Genomic DNA, 15,329 nt, shown 5'->3' with positions numbered 1-15,329 from the left:
GCTCTGTGGGTTTATCACACATACATCATGCAAGAATATTAATAATCAGTGAGTTATTAGTTTTCCAGTGATATATTACATCCCATCTTTTGGGTATATATCATGACAACAGTGTGCCAACTGCCATTGTGGTGCTCTTAGGATCACACCTACCTTCTTAATAAAAACCAGAAAACTTCAGAACTGTTACTCAAAAAAAGAGAGAGCACTATTTAAGGATCTTTAGTTAAATATAAAAGTCTCCCTCTATAGAATTTATTGCAAACTTACTTCTTAACATTATAGTTCAATAAAGAAATATTTATCTGATTAACTATTGCCAGGAGTCCATGCTACTTCTAACCTTTGAGTCAGAGGTCTTTAAAAAAGTGCCCTGGAGATATAAAATTGGAATTTGAGGACACTCTGCAGCTCAGCTTTAAGAAATATGAATCTGATTCTCTTCTTCCTTACATAGGTGTAGACTCAAAAGTAACTCTATTGATTCCCTGGAGCTACACCGTGCAAAAGTGGTGCAAGTTAGAGCAGAATCAGGCCCCTTGACTGTAGTGAATTATTCTAGTCAGGTACTGAGGTGGGACAGTAATCTGGTGTGATAAACCAAGGCTGGTAGTGATCTAAAACAACATGACTCAAACAAAAAGGCAAAACAATATTAGAGCAGGTGGGGTTAAAGGGCTTCAGCAGAATTTTTGATGAAAACATGTTTTGTTATTGTTATTATAGAATTTTTCAGAGGAGCATTTTAACTTTGTTCAAAAAACAGTTTTCTATAACTGAAAACCAAAATTTTTTGTCCAAAAATTTCCAAAATCCAGAAACATTCAGTGTCCTGCAGAAAATTGTTGGGTTCTCCAATTAAAACAAAATCATTTTTTCAAGGAAAGAGGACACTTCCTGCAAAAAAATTTATTTTGGTTAAAAAAGTTTTGACAGAAAATTTTTGATCAGCCCTAATTAGCATTTTTATCCATCATTTGAGCTATTACAAACTCCTTGTGAAGTCAATGGTAATTGTGCATGCGTCTGCAGACAGAATTTGGTTCACATCTTATTTAGAAGCCATTAAGTTTTAAGCTGGTGTAACTCCATTGATTTTAATGAAGTTTCACCAGTGAAGGAATAGCAACTATCTCATCGAAAACACCCAAACTGTGTTCACTGCTGTATAGGACCCAGCTTCTCCTCTCACGAATCAGGGAGAGTGCTGCTTCCAAAACAGAGATAAATGTAGCTTTAGGCACGTCACTCTCTGTGTCTCATGTGTAAAACAGAGATGATGCCTATCTTGCCAGGGTTGTAAGGATAAATACTAGAACTGGTAAAGAATTTTCTGACACAGTGATTTTTCAACAAAAACTTTAGTTTCCACAAATTTAAAAAGAAATAGATTTTGCTGAAAATATTAGTTTTCTGTCAGGTAAATCTAAATGAAACATTTCATTTCAGGTTGTTCAACCCCAAATGAAAACATTTTAGTTTGTTGACATGACATGAAATGCTTCATCATGAGTTGTTTCAACATTAAATTGCATTTCCCTATCATGCATGTATTGCCTTGTAGGAGTTGTAGTTCAAAACCCAATTCTCTCCTATGGGCTGAGGTTCCTGGAGGACTCCTATAATACAATGAAGGGACACCCCTCTGACTGAGCTGTGTCGTGTCACATGGGAGTCATATGAGTCTGGTTGCTTTATGGCTGCTGTAGTCCTGCTAGGGAGCCTCTTTAGAGGGAACTGGGAGCATCAGGCTTCCAAACTACAGCTACCATAAGACAATATGGAAATGGAAATGGGAATGGAAATTGAAACAAAACATTTCAAGTAATTTCAACAAACCAAAATGAAACGCTGATTTTGGAAATGTCAGAATGTTTCATTTCAAATGAAAATGTTGAAACAAATTTTTTTTTTTTATTTTCATTCCATCAATAATTTTGAAATTTCAACTTTTCATCCTAATTTAGGATGAAAACAAACATTGAAATGTCAGAATTCCTGTGGGGCAAAAATTCCAAAATTCACTCACCTCTAATACATACGTTTAAAAATTGCAGAATACTCAAATAATACATTGATGGGGGCCATATAATTCACTGTAGTTAGATTGCAAAACAGTTTCCATTATATCCTCTGTCTCCACGAGTAAATTGGCTGTGCAAGGGACAGAGAAACTAAAATTTTCACCCTGTATGGGCCGTGAAGTTGCAGCAGAGTCATTTCTCAGGCAACTAATAAAGAGTCAAGCTTTCAGTAGCCTTTATGGCAGCTGTGACCACTGTGCAGAGGAGTTTAGGCACCAGAAGAACAGTAGTCATTAAACAAAATTCTTTTAAAATAGTTCAGAAATAGAGTTCTGAAATCATGACTGTCTGTCTTGTTCCTTGAAACTCAGTCTGAATGCCACAAAACTTTTGCCTGCTAATTAACTATACAGGAGAGTACTCTGTCCCACTAAACAACTAAATCCACAATGTGTGGGCTAGATTCTCCAGTTTTGCACCTCGTGTCATCATTTGCACAAGTATAAAGTGTATGCAAAGAAGATGTACACTACTGCCATTCTGATTAGTAACTTTGTAGTAACTTTTCACAGCTGTAAATAATTACTCAAGTACAAGGCAGTGAAGATTCATGCCCTGTGACCACTGAGAAAGCAGAGTTTATCTAGGATTAAAGGAAAATGGCAAAATACAAATTTGTTTTGATCACCACCTGTTGCTACATGCTATAAAAATGTAAGTAGCAAACTGTTCAAATACATACATCAGTTAGATCAGTCAGGTTACTGTCTAGTCATTCCTCATTGAGACATATTAATTCATACTAGAGAATCATAGTTCTTCCTAAAGGAAGAAAATAATTCGTTTACGAGTAAACCTAAATAATATTCTCATTACAAGCACACATGCTAAATTCTTGCAGAAGCTGGTATATTTCACTGGATCATTTTAATGTGTTCTGGCTGAAGAATATCAACATAACTCCTCAGATGAAAGGTGGTTCTGGTAATGCATGATGTCTAGGCAGTGTTTGTAATATAAATCATGAGAAGCCTGTGGTTTAATGGCCATTAATTTATTTTGAACTTGTGATACATTGCAATCATTAGAAGTAAGCTACTTTACAATAGCTCATGGAGAATAAGGTTTCTGCCAGTAGTGTGTTGTTTTATTTCTTGATGCCAGTTAGGAAAATATGTTTCAAAGGCCAAATAAATTCTGCCACTAACCACAGTAAGATGGCACTTGGTCACCATAGGTTCTGGACCTAGGGGTGCGGGGGGTGCTGCAGTACCCCCTGGCTTGAAGTTGTTTCCATTATATACAGGGTTTACAGTTTGGTTCAATGGCTCTCAGGATCCCTACTGTAAAAATTGTTCCAGCACCCCTCTTGGTCGCTAATTCTTTCCAGCAAAGTTCACTTGTTTCCCTACTCACGTGAGCAAATTTCATCTATATATTTTCGTTAATATTCAGAAGAGCCCGAGTATGGTTCTCTATGCTCCGTTGCTATATGGGGGAAAAACACACCACAGATTGTCACTGCCCTTCTAGTCCATGCAAAATTCAGGTGCTAAACATACAATTCTTTGGCTCTCTCTCTTGCCCTGTCACCTTCACTGTCTCTTCCTCTTCTAGTGCATCATATTCAGGCTTTTCCTCTTCACTCTTCATAACTCTAACCCTCCCTATTTGGACACTTTATGGTAATATTTTTTTTTTATCAAGGACAATACATTTTCCTCACAGAAAAAAAACAAGTCAAAATGGCTTCTGTTGGCTCTGCAGCACATGGGCAATGAATAAATTCAGCTAATCCAGAGAAGAAACATTATGTGAGTTCAGCCATATGACAGCACCCAACAAACCCAGCTCGAAGCTGGAAATCGCACCATGAAAAGCTTCATTGACATTTTTGCTGAAATCTAGGAAGTATGTATAACTTTAACAAAATGTATGCTGACTTGAAAATTCCAAGGGCAAAGTTGCATTTTCATGGAAACACAATGTAATGGCCTCCTGGGAACATCCTCTCCATATACTTGGTTTGGACCATAGATGTTGGAATTAGCAGTGATGGGGGTGCAGCAGCACCCCTTGGCTTGAAGTGGTTTCCATCAGTTTGGTTCAATGGCACTCAGCACCCCTACTATAAAAATTGTTCTATCAATTGTATAGGACTTTAGAACAACCTAAAAGACATCATGCACTGAGAATCCAGCCCTGGTTTACCATTAAGCCTAGTGCATGCTGCAACAGTACTTTGGGAGTAGTGAAATTTTTCTACTGATAGTAAAATCACCAAAAATTCATTTATTAGGGGACTGAAAATTCAGGCAATATTTGGCAAATAGTTTCCAGCTGAATTAAAAAAAAATGGAAATGTCTAAATGTTCAAAATTTTCTGTTTTATTTTGATATTTTCAAAATGAACAATTTCAACATTTTTAAATGAAATTTTCAAAATAAAATATTGTTTAAAATCAACATTTTTCAAAACAAAATGTTGATTTGAATTGTAAGAGACAAGGTGGGCGAGGTGATATCTTTTATTGGCCCAGCTTCTGTTGGTCAGAGAGACACGTTTTTAAGCTTACACAGAACTCATCTTCAGGTCTTCAGCTGCTCTTCAGATTTTAACTGTTGTTGAATTTTGTTGTTTCAAAATGTCATTTCAAATCCACATTTGAAATGTTTTCATATAATCATAGAATATCAGAGTTGGAAGGGACCTCTGGAGGTCATCTAGTCCAACCCCCTGCCCAGAGCAGGACCAATCCCCAACTAAATCATCCCAGCCAGGGCTTTGTCAAGCCTGACCTTAAAAACTTCTAAGGAAGGGGATTCCACCACCTCCCTAGGTAACGCATTGCAACGTTTCACCACCCTCCTAGTGAAAAAGTTTTTCCTAATATCCAACCTAAATCTCCCCCACTGCAACTTGAGACCATTACTCCTTGTCCTGTCGTCTGCTATCACTGAGAATAGTCTAGATCCATCCTCTTTGGATCCACCTTTCAGGTAGTTAAAAGCAGCTATCAAATCCCCCCTCATTCTTCTCTTCTGTAGACTAAACAATCCCAGTTCCCTCAGCCTCTCCTCATAAGTCATGTGTTCCAGACCCCTAATCATTTTTGTTGCCCTTCACTGGACTCTCTCCAATTTTTCCACATCTTTCTTGTAGTGTGGGGCCCAAAACTGGACACAGTACTCCAGATGAGGCCTCACCAGTGTCGAATAGAGGGGAACGATCACGTCCCTCGATCTGCTGGCAATGCCCCTACTTATACAGCCCAAAATGCCATTGGCCTTCTTGGCAACATGTTCTTGTTTGACTTGAACACATTTGTTGTTGTGTTTATTTCACTGATGACAAACAAAATAATTCAGTTTCAGTTTGAAGTGAACTGACTCTTTTTTCAACCACTGAACCAAAAAATAAACTATTCAATCAGCTCTATGTGGGTGTATAACCAGTGTTGTGTGACTCGTCATACAGTTAGATAGGAGCAATGACATTCAAAGTATTGCCAATCCTTAGCATTCAAAAATCATGAGTCAGGCCCCCAGAAATCACAGATTGCCTTTAATAAAATGAAATTAATAAATAATAATAATTAATAAATAATGAATGGGGGTTATTTTAAATCTTTTGGGGTATACCCAGGTACATGTTTTCAAGTTTTTGTCCACAACCATGATTGTTAGATACTTACTTGTTTTTTTTAAAATGAAAGCTGAGACACTCATGTAATCACCGGACTCTAAGAGCTTTACACAACACCAGATACTGTGAGACTTTCAGTGAAATTGAAAGAATTGGCAGTAGAGGGTTCATCAATATGCACACTTTCTTATTGAGTCTTCCTTGATTAAAGGCAGTCCTAACCAAGATCATAACAAACTGCACGTCTTGATTTTCTAATATTTCATGTCAGATATTTTGCACAGATTTACATATATACAAGAAGTTCTGCAAAGAATAAAATGGGATAAAACCATGGAAAGAAATGGAATATGGAAAATATTGAAAAATACTATGCACATAATAATGTGCTAGTCTTCTGTTTGTCTGTCTGTCTGTCTTCACTAACATTGCCCTTTACTCAATGGAATATTATCATCAGGCCTCCACAGAATGATCACATCTCTTATTACTGCAGCATGTAGATAGAAAGACAACAGAAGAGGGGAGAGAAGAGCAGGAAGACAAGAAGAGGAGCAAGAGAGAAGAAATAAGTTTCTGTTTTCCCAAAACCTAATTCAGTAAGAAAGTGTGACTTGTGGTAAATGATTTTTTAAAAAGATTTTGATAAAAAATTCAGTGTAAAATACTGTTGAAATGTTCATGAAAGAATGGGGAAGTATTCCATTCTGAATCCTGCAAAATGGAACCTTCCCATGTTTTGCTCAGCTCTAAGCTGGAGTAGAGGTTAGTTGTGCAGAGCTATATGAAATGAATAAGTTTTGAAAAGGATTTGAAGGAGGACAGTGAGACCACTTGGATAACAGAAGGAGGGAAGCTGTTACAGGTGTAATAAATATCTTTCAAGCATGTTAAGATTCAATGCACCACATAAGTGCTAAGTGTTGTTATTACTACTGCCAACTCAGGGGGATGGACCGGTATAGGGCTTCTGGCTCCTTTCAATCTTAAATCTCCTGTGTTTCTAAGTATTTAACAGTTATATTGCTTCAAGACTTTTTGATCCATAAGGAAAAGCAAACAGTGTAACCTTTAGATGTCATCCTGTTATTAAAGGGACCCTGTCAATCCCCATAGGTCTCATTTTTAACTTGCCTGAAAAAAACAAAGATTCTCAGGGTTGTTTGATAGCAGAATTTATTTGTGGTTTTTCTGGTCTTGTCAGCTTGCCCATTTATTAAGTATTCACAAGGAACAACACAAGCGATCATGCTGGCATAATCACATTGATATACTAGCCTGAATTTCCATGCTTAAGATCATGGGGGTAGAAACAAACACTTATAGTCTGCTCTGTTTGCACTGCATAGAGTGTCCTGGCATTTGTAATCTACCATGTGTATGTACAAAGACAATAGGCCAGATCCTCAGCTGTTGAAAATTGGTATAGCTTTGTTGAGTTCAGTGGAGCTGGCACTGGCCCTTTATTTTGATCTTACTGATAGTTTTCTTCTTCTTCTTTTTCCAAATCATTTTTTTAAAATTCATAAATAGAAGCATACAAATGTAGGCATCAATTCTGCATTCTAGTAGTCCAATAATTCTATCCTCAGACAAGTAAAAACGAAGATAATCTAGTTGGGAACATCTTGTAATCTACTATGAATTTACATTCATATTAGGGGGTTTGAAAGGAGACACACCAGAAGATCATTTACTAGTTAGAGTATTTCGCAGCATCTACAGCTTCTAAAAAGCTCACATCGTAATTGCCAAGCGTGCTATTTAGATATAGGCATTGTATCACCATATGTACAGTTTTATGCATCTCTCCTGTAATAATGAAGCATATCTGTGATTCACTTCTAACAATTACAGTATTTCAGCACCCATCTCTAAATACTAAACATAGCAGTGTTAGCCAATTAATCTTATAGCCAACATTTATTTCAACATGCATCTTGTTTTTATGCAATTTAAAGGCTGTCATCTTCATTGTACAGACAGGGGTCCTCACAGATTAACAGTTTTTTGTTACCATTGTTCCCTGACTCACTTCACAGTTTTTAGCTGCCAGTACTGAGACTGTCTGACATTGATTAGTTCTTAGTTAGGGCTTGTATACACTGACAATTTACAGTGCTGTAACTTTCTTGCTAAGGGGTGTGAAAAAACACCCTGAGCACCCCCCTGAGCACTATAGACAGTGCCCCAGTGCTGGGAGATACGCCCCTCATGGAGGTGGGATTTTTTAGAGCACTGGAAGAGAGCTCTCTCCCAATGCTGCGCTGCGACCACAAAGGCATGTTAAAGCGCTGCCGTGGCAGCGCTTTAGAATTGCCAGTGTAGACTAGCCGTTAGTTCAGAGGTGGGCAAACTACGGCCCATGGGCCACATCCGGCCCACGGAACCGTCCTGCCCGGCCCTTGAACTCCCGGCCGGGGAGGCTAGCCCCCAGCCCCTCCCCGGCAGCCTCGCCTCGCCTCACCTCACCGCACCACCAGTGCTCTGGGTGGCGTGGCTGGCTCCAGCCGAGCTGCATGGTTGCGAGCTCCTACCGCTCTGAGCAGCTTGGTAAGGGGACGGGGAGCAGGGGGGTTGGATAAGGGGCAGGGAGTTCCAGGGGGCAGTCAGGGGATGGGGAGCAGGGGGGTGGTTGGATGGGGCGGAGGTTCTGGGGGGCGGTGGTCGGGGACAGGGAGCAGGGGGGGTTGGAAGGTGTGGGAGTTGGGGGGGCTGTCAGGGGGCGGGGGTGTGGATAGGGGTTGGGGCAGTCAGGGGACAGGAAACAGGGGGGTTTGGATAGGCGTGGGAGTCCTGGGGGGCTTGTCCAGGGGTGTGTGTGCGGATAGGGGTCGGGGCAGTCAGGGGACAGGGAGCAGGGGGGGTTGGGTAGGGGGTGGGGTCCCCGGGGGGCGGTTAGGGGTGGGGGGTCCCAGGAGGGGGTGGTCAGGGGACAAGGAGTAAGCGGGGGGTTGGATGGGTCGGAGGTTCTGAGGGGGGCAGTCAGGGGGCAGGAAGTGGGAGGAGGCAGATAGGGGGTGGGGGCCAGGCTGTTTGGGGAGGCACAGCCTTCCCTACCAGGACATCCACATAGTTTCACAACCCCGATGTGGCTCTCGGGCAAAAAAGTTTGCCCACCCCACCTTAGTTAGTGTTATCCTGATAGCAGTGCTATTTAATAGTTTACTCAAGTAGTGGAAATTGTCTTTCCAATTAGATACATCTATTTGTATTATGATAAAGGGATAAGAACAGTGAAGCATACTGTTCAGTAAATAATATCAATAGATGTTTATTTTATAATATTAATAGATGCTTATTTGTTATTAAAATGATCTGGACAAACTGGATCAATGATCTGAAGTAAACAGGATGAAATTCAATTAGGACAAATGCAAAGTACTCCACTGAGGAAGGAACAATCAGTTGCGCACATACAAAATGGGAAATGACTGCCTAGGAAGGAGTACTGCAGAAAAGGATCTGGGGATCATAGTGGCTCACAAGCTAAATAGAGTCAACAGTGTAACTTAGCTTCCCCAAGTCCTGGCGGCAGGCCATCCGAACCCAGACCAGCCCCAGCCTGGGCCACGAAAGAGTGGGAACTCACAGGCACTCCTGGGGGCGGAGCATGAGGCGGGCCATGCCAGACTGCTTGGGGAGGCTCAGCCTTCCTCAGTCTATGGTACCCGCCATCCATGTCTTATTCAGTTTAAAATATTTGGCCTGGGCAAGAGGACACTTGAAAGCCCTTGATATTAATTGGCACGGGTCTCCAGCTTTAACTGAGGGGTTTCATTGTGCAGGCAATCTTGAGGATTCCATTTTTCCCATGAATTGCCATATTATTTTTAAAATCAGAATTACACTTGTGTTGCTCTTGCACACAGTTCTTTTCCACAACAGCAATAGGAGCAGCACAATTAAATGAATGTGATCCACATCTTCTAAAGGGGCTTGTGGATGACATTACGTGGAAGGGCAGCAGAAGAGTAATCTTCCATACTGGGGCTTGGTCTGTAAGGAGTGCACCCCCACAAACAATGGAACATCTCCTCTCTGCCCCTGCTGCTCCTATTCATAGAGGTGACCAAAGAAAGCACTTCAGTGTAGAACTTTGAGGATTGCATTAGTGTTGCTGTGTTGCTCCTTCTGAGGAAACCCTGAGTAGAGGAGCACCAAAGGCAGCCCTGAGGGTAATGGGGAATAGAAAGAAAGAGTTTAAAGCTCCAAACCTCCAAACACATATGTGCATGCCTAACTTTACACAAGTGACGTGGTACCATTGGAGATAATGCGACTTCCCATGTGCACCAAGTTAAGTGCATCTGTAAGTGTTTGCACGATCGAGGCCTTCAGGGGGAATAGGAGAAACAAGAGGAGGAGAAGGAAGGATAAAAATAAATGAGTGAGCAAGATGCATAAATAAGGATCATGTATATGACAGGGTCTGTCAGGCTGTTCCGACCCCTGCTGGAGGCATTAGTGCCCTGACACTCCTGCTTAAGAAAAACCCTCGCAGGCCAGGCTATCAGCAAAATCTAGACCTCCAGAGGCCTTAGAAGGGCCAGGAAGTGAAACAAACCACTAAGGAGCCAGCAGGCCAGTTAAAAAGGCTTACCTGATTGTTCTGAGGGTAGTGCGGAGTGGGACTTGGACAGAGGAGGAGCTCCCCAGAGTAACCCAGAACCCCAAGTCCAGGTTGGATCCTGGATTAAAGAGCTGCAACAAAGCTCCTGCCTTTATGTTTGTTTGTTTGTTTAGGGACACAGATTGTCAGATTGTGAGTTGGTTATTAATTAGCTATTTAAAGACTGTATGCCAAAGCTTATGGCACATGCGCCTTCCTCTGGACCAGCTGCCACACCTTGTAAACTGAGCCAAGGAGTAGCTGTATTACCATGTCCCAATGCAGGGGAGTACAACAGTGCTGAAGGGAGCCACTTACAATTTATTTTTTATAATTCTTTGAAATTACAGATGGTCTCATATATATATATATACATAAATGTGTGTGTGTGTATGTAAGAAATCATTTCTAATTGGGTAGGGTGAAACTCTTTTATAGAAAAAATAAATATATACTAGCATGAAGCAAGAGGCAAACAAGGAATATTATAAGACAACTAATATGATGGGAAATTTGCATCAGTCAAAGAAATTCAAATGGCAATAATAACTAGAGCTGGTTTACTTCATAATGAATACATTAGCTGACAAATTAAGTCTTTTCTATTTGCAAATTGCTAGTGAACTTATCCTAGTTTCAGGTAATATGTTTCTTATTCATAAATATTTGTCAAATAGTGCATGTGGGGTCTTCATAAACTGTTCACTTTGACTACTTGCTGTCTGAGGTATGTGGTTGTTCACCTGAATAACAAAGTATTGTTTCTGCTCCCTGACAGGATGACCAAAGATTTTTAAACAGAATAAGAAGTAGTGAATGATGAGCGGAGAATAACAAACAGGGAATAATGAATAGCTAATACTCTTGTTCACACTTACATGCACGTGAGCAAGGATATACGAGTATTGTATAAAGTGTAGTCATTCCCCAAGCATGTGTTTAAAAAAGTCTGCATAGAAACATTTGACAATAGCTAATAAAATGGAACACAGGCAGACAAAGAACTCATTCAGAATTCAAACAAATGGTTCCAAACGCTGTTTTTGCAATATTCAGACGGATCTAAGCTTAAGAATAAAAGATATGTTACTTCACCAATTTGAATTTCAATTTACTATCATTTACTATAATAATGAGAATTGTTATAATTTTAATCACTCTCTTTTCTTTAAATCTAGCATTCCTAAGAAATAATATTGAAAGTAAGAACAATAGCAAAGAAGGAAGAATGGCTAAGGAGGAAGATATCTAAGACTCTAAGGGTCTGTCTTAGACAGCAGCTGGGAATGCATTCCCAATACAGGAAGATGTACATGCTCTAGTTCTGCTTGAGCTAACGGCTAAAAATAGCAGTGTGGCCACAGTGGCACAGGCTAGCCGCCTCACTATGTCCCTAGGGAATCAGGTGGGATTGTTCTCAGGGGGCTAGCCTGAGCCACCACCTGTGCTGCTGTGGCTGTGCTGCTATTTTTAGGTGCTAGCTCAAGCAGAGCTAGTGTGTGTATGTCTACCTGTGTTGTGAATCACACCTCCCACCTGCTGCACAGACATATCCTAAGAGGCTGATCCTTCACCCCCTGAAGTTTATGGCACTACTCCCATTGATTTCAGTGGTGCAGGATCAGATCTTAAGAAGTCCCAACTAGTAGACAAAATATATGCAGAATAAGCCTCTGAGCTCTTTATCTTCATTTTTTGAGTATTATATTCTCTGCCTCTTTGAAACAAATCTGAAACAAGAAAGAAGAGATGTCACCCCACTATGCCTTTTAACAGGCAAAACAAAAATAATGGCAGGTTTTGCAATTTGATTTGCATATGGAGCACTCATCTTTAAAAATAGGTTTTATAGTTAAAGATGATTATCATCTGTCAAGCATGGCATGATGCACAGCAAAAGCCAGGTATTGCACATTCTGGCCATTTGTCATGCATTTTGAAGTCTTGTGTCACAGACTAGCTACTCTGGAGACTGAAAGGTAACAGTAAGTGTAGCAGGCAATTCCTTTCATTTGTAGGACCATACACTGTCCATGATCCTAGAACACTATGCCCATAGTATATTCTATGTCTTAGCAAAAAGGAGAGAATAGAAGTTGATAAAGTACAGGTAGGAACTGAAGAGAAACTGTCAAATGAAAAAGAGTCGCATTCAATTACATCACATGAAGGCAAACAACTAAATATTGACACATTTTATTAGTGCTTGTATATAAATGCAAGAAGTCTAAATATTGATGAGTGAACTTGTGTGCCTGGTATTAACTGAGGATATTGATAGAATAGGCATCACAGAAACGTGGTGGAATTATGATAACCCATGGGAAACAGTAATGCCAGGGTACAAAATACATAGGAATGACAGATTGTCTCTTGCTGGTGGGGGAGTGGTACTATGAAAGAAAGCATAGAGTCAAATATAATAAAAATCTTAAATGAATCAAACAGTACTGCCTAATCTCTATGGATAGAAATTCCATGCTTGAATAATAAGAGTATAGCAGTAGGAATACCTGACCGAACACCTGACCAAGCTGTTGACAGTGATATTGGGATGGTCGGGGAGATTGGAGAAACAGAACAGAAAACCCAGTAATAAAGAGGGTTGTCAAATATCCCCATTTTGACTGGTTATATGGAATAGGACAGAGGTGTGCAAACTACAGCCCGCGGGCCACATCTGGCCCACAGGACCCTCCTGCCTGGCCCCTGAACTCCTGGCCTGGGAGGCAAGCCCCCCGGCCCCTCCCTCACTGTTCCCCCTTCCCCACAGCCTCAGCTCACTGGGCCACCGGTGCAATGCTCTGGGCGGCGAGGCTGCGAGCTCCTGGGGCAGCGCAGCTGCAGAACCGGGCCTGACCCGGTGCTCTGTGCTGCACGGTGGCATGGCTGGCTCCAGCAGGGTGGCATGGCTGTAGCACCACCACCCACTGGTGCTCCAGGCAGCGCAGTAAGGGAGCAGGGAGCAGGCGGGGTTGGATAGAGGGCAGGGGAGTTTGGGGTGGTGGTCAGGGGGTGGGGGGGTGGATGGGGTCAGGGCAATCAGAGGGCGGGGAACAGGGGGGTTGAATGGGGGCAGGGGTCCCGGGGGGTAGTCAGGAAGTGGGGCGATTGGACGGGGTGGCAGGAGGCACTCAGGGGCAGGGGTTCCGGGGGCAGTCAGGGGACAGGGAGAGGGGTGGTTGAATGGGGGTAGGGGTCCGGGGGGGGCAGTCAGGAAGGAGAGGAGGGGCTGGATGGGGTGGCGGGGGGCAGTCAGGGGACAGGGAGGAGGGGGGGTTGGATGGGGCAGGGGTCCTGGGGGGGCAGTCAGGAACGAGAGGAGGGGTTGGATGGAGCATTGGGGGGCAGTCAGGGGCGGGGGTTCCTGGGGCAGTCAGGGGACAGGGAGCGGGGGTGTGGATGGGGCAGGAGTCCCAGTGGGGGGGGGCGTCGGGGGCGAGAAGCGGGGCGGGCAGATGGGGGCAGAGGCCGGGCCACGTCTGGCTGTTTGGGGAGGCACAGCCTCCACTAACTGGCCCTCCATACAATTTCTGAAACCTGATGCGGCCCTCAGGCCAAAAAGTTTGCCCGCTCCTGGGATAGGAGGACAGGATGCAGAAATAAAATTTTTAGACACCATTAATAAGTGCTTCTTGGAGCAGCTAGTCCTAGAATCTAGAAGGGGAGAAGCAATTCTTGATTCAGTCCTAAGTAGCACACAACAGGTGAATATAGTTGAACCAATCAGTAATAGCGATCATAATGTACTTAAATTTAACATCCTTATAGTGGGGAAAATACCAAAGAAACCCACAACAGTAGCTCTTCACTTCAAAAAGGAGAACTACACAAAAATGAGGAGGCTAGTTAAATGGAAAATTAAAAGGAACAGTTACAAGAGTGAACTTCCTGCGAGCTGCATGGAAACTTTTAAAAAACACCATAATAGAGGCTCAAATTAAATGTATACCACAAATAAAATAAAATAATATAAAAAACAGTAAAAGGACCAAAGAAATGTCACCGTGGTTAAAGAACAGAATAAAATAGGCAGTTAGAGGCAAAACAACATCCTTTAGAAATTGGAAGTCAGATCCTACTGAGGAAAATATAATACTACTAAGGGACATAATAGAGGACTAAAAATCATGAATGGGGTGGGGAAAGTAAATAAGGAAGTGTTATTTACCCTTTCACATAACACAAGAACCAGGGATCATCTAATGAAATGAATAGGCAATAGGTTTAAAACAAACAAGAGGAAGTACTTCACACAATTCAGAGTCAACCTGTGGAATTCGTTACCATGGATTGTTGTGACAGCCAAAATCATAACTGGGTTCAAAAAAGAATTAGATAAGTTCATGGAGGACAGGTCCGTCCGTGGCTATTATCCAAGATAGTCAGGGATGCAATTCCATGCTCTGAGTGTCCCTAAACTTCTTATTGCTAGATGCTGGGACTGGATGACAGGGCTGGATCACTTAATAAATTGCCCTGTTCTGTTCACTCCCTCTCCAGTATCTAGCACCAGCCACTGTTGGAAGACAGGATACTTGGCTAGATGGACCATCAGTCTAACACAATATGGCTATTCATAAATTCTTATGTTTTTATTGATATCACTGGGAGCTCCACTGTCACATGAGGACAATGGCTCTTAATATCAGCATAACAAACATCAAGATTTACACTAAAGTCTTTGGAGTACTTGTGGCACCTTAGAGACTAACAAATTTATTTGAGCATAAGCTTTCATGAGCTACAGCTGAAGTGAGTTGTAGCTCACGAAAGCTTACGCTCAAATAAATTTGTTAGTCTCTAAGGTGCCACAAGTACTCCTTTCTTTTTGCGGATACAGACTAACACGGCTGCTACTCTGAAAACTAAAGTCTTTGGCATTACAGTGAATGTGTTTCAGCAAATTGTTTAAAACTGAGAAGATTATTTTCTTAGTGATATGCATTTAAGAAAAGTGTGAATGCATAGTCTTAGTCTGTGCATACCTGTTTTCTAGTAAGATTATTCTGAGGATAGAAGAACTACTATAAATACTGGTTAGCTA

At 41.7% G+C, this 15,329-nt stretch overlaps 1 protein-coding gene across 1 annotated transcript in view; it reads left to right on the top strand.

Annotated features, from left to right (window-relative positions):
* The window catches only part of SLC16A7 (solute carrier family 16 member 7), a 134,115-nt gene that overhangs the window by 92,807 nt on the left and 25,979 nt on the right, over positions 1-15,329 (top strand). The window lies entirely within an intron of this gene.

The sequence above is a fragment of the Natator depressus genome, chromosome 1 (genome assembly GCF_965152275.1).
Source record: "Natator depressus isolate rNatDep1 chromosome 1, rNatDep2.hap1, whole genome shotgun sequence".
Lineage (NCBI taxonomy): Eukaryota > Metazoa > Chordata > Testudines > Cheloniidae > Natator > Natator depressus.
This window is presented reverse-complemented; position numbering and strand designations above follow the sequence as displayed.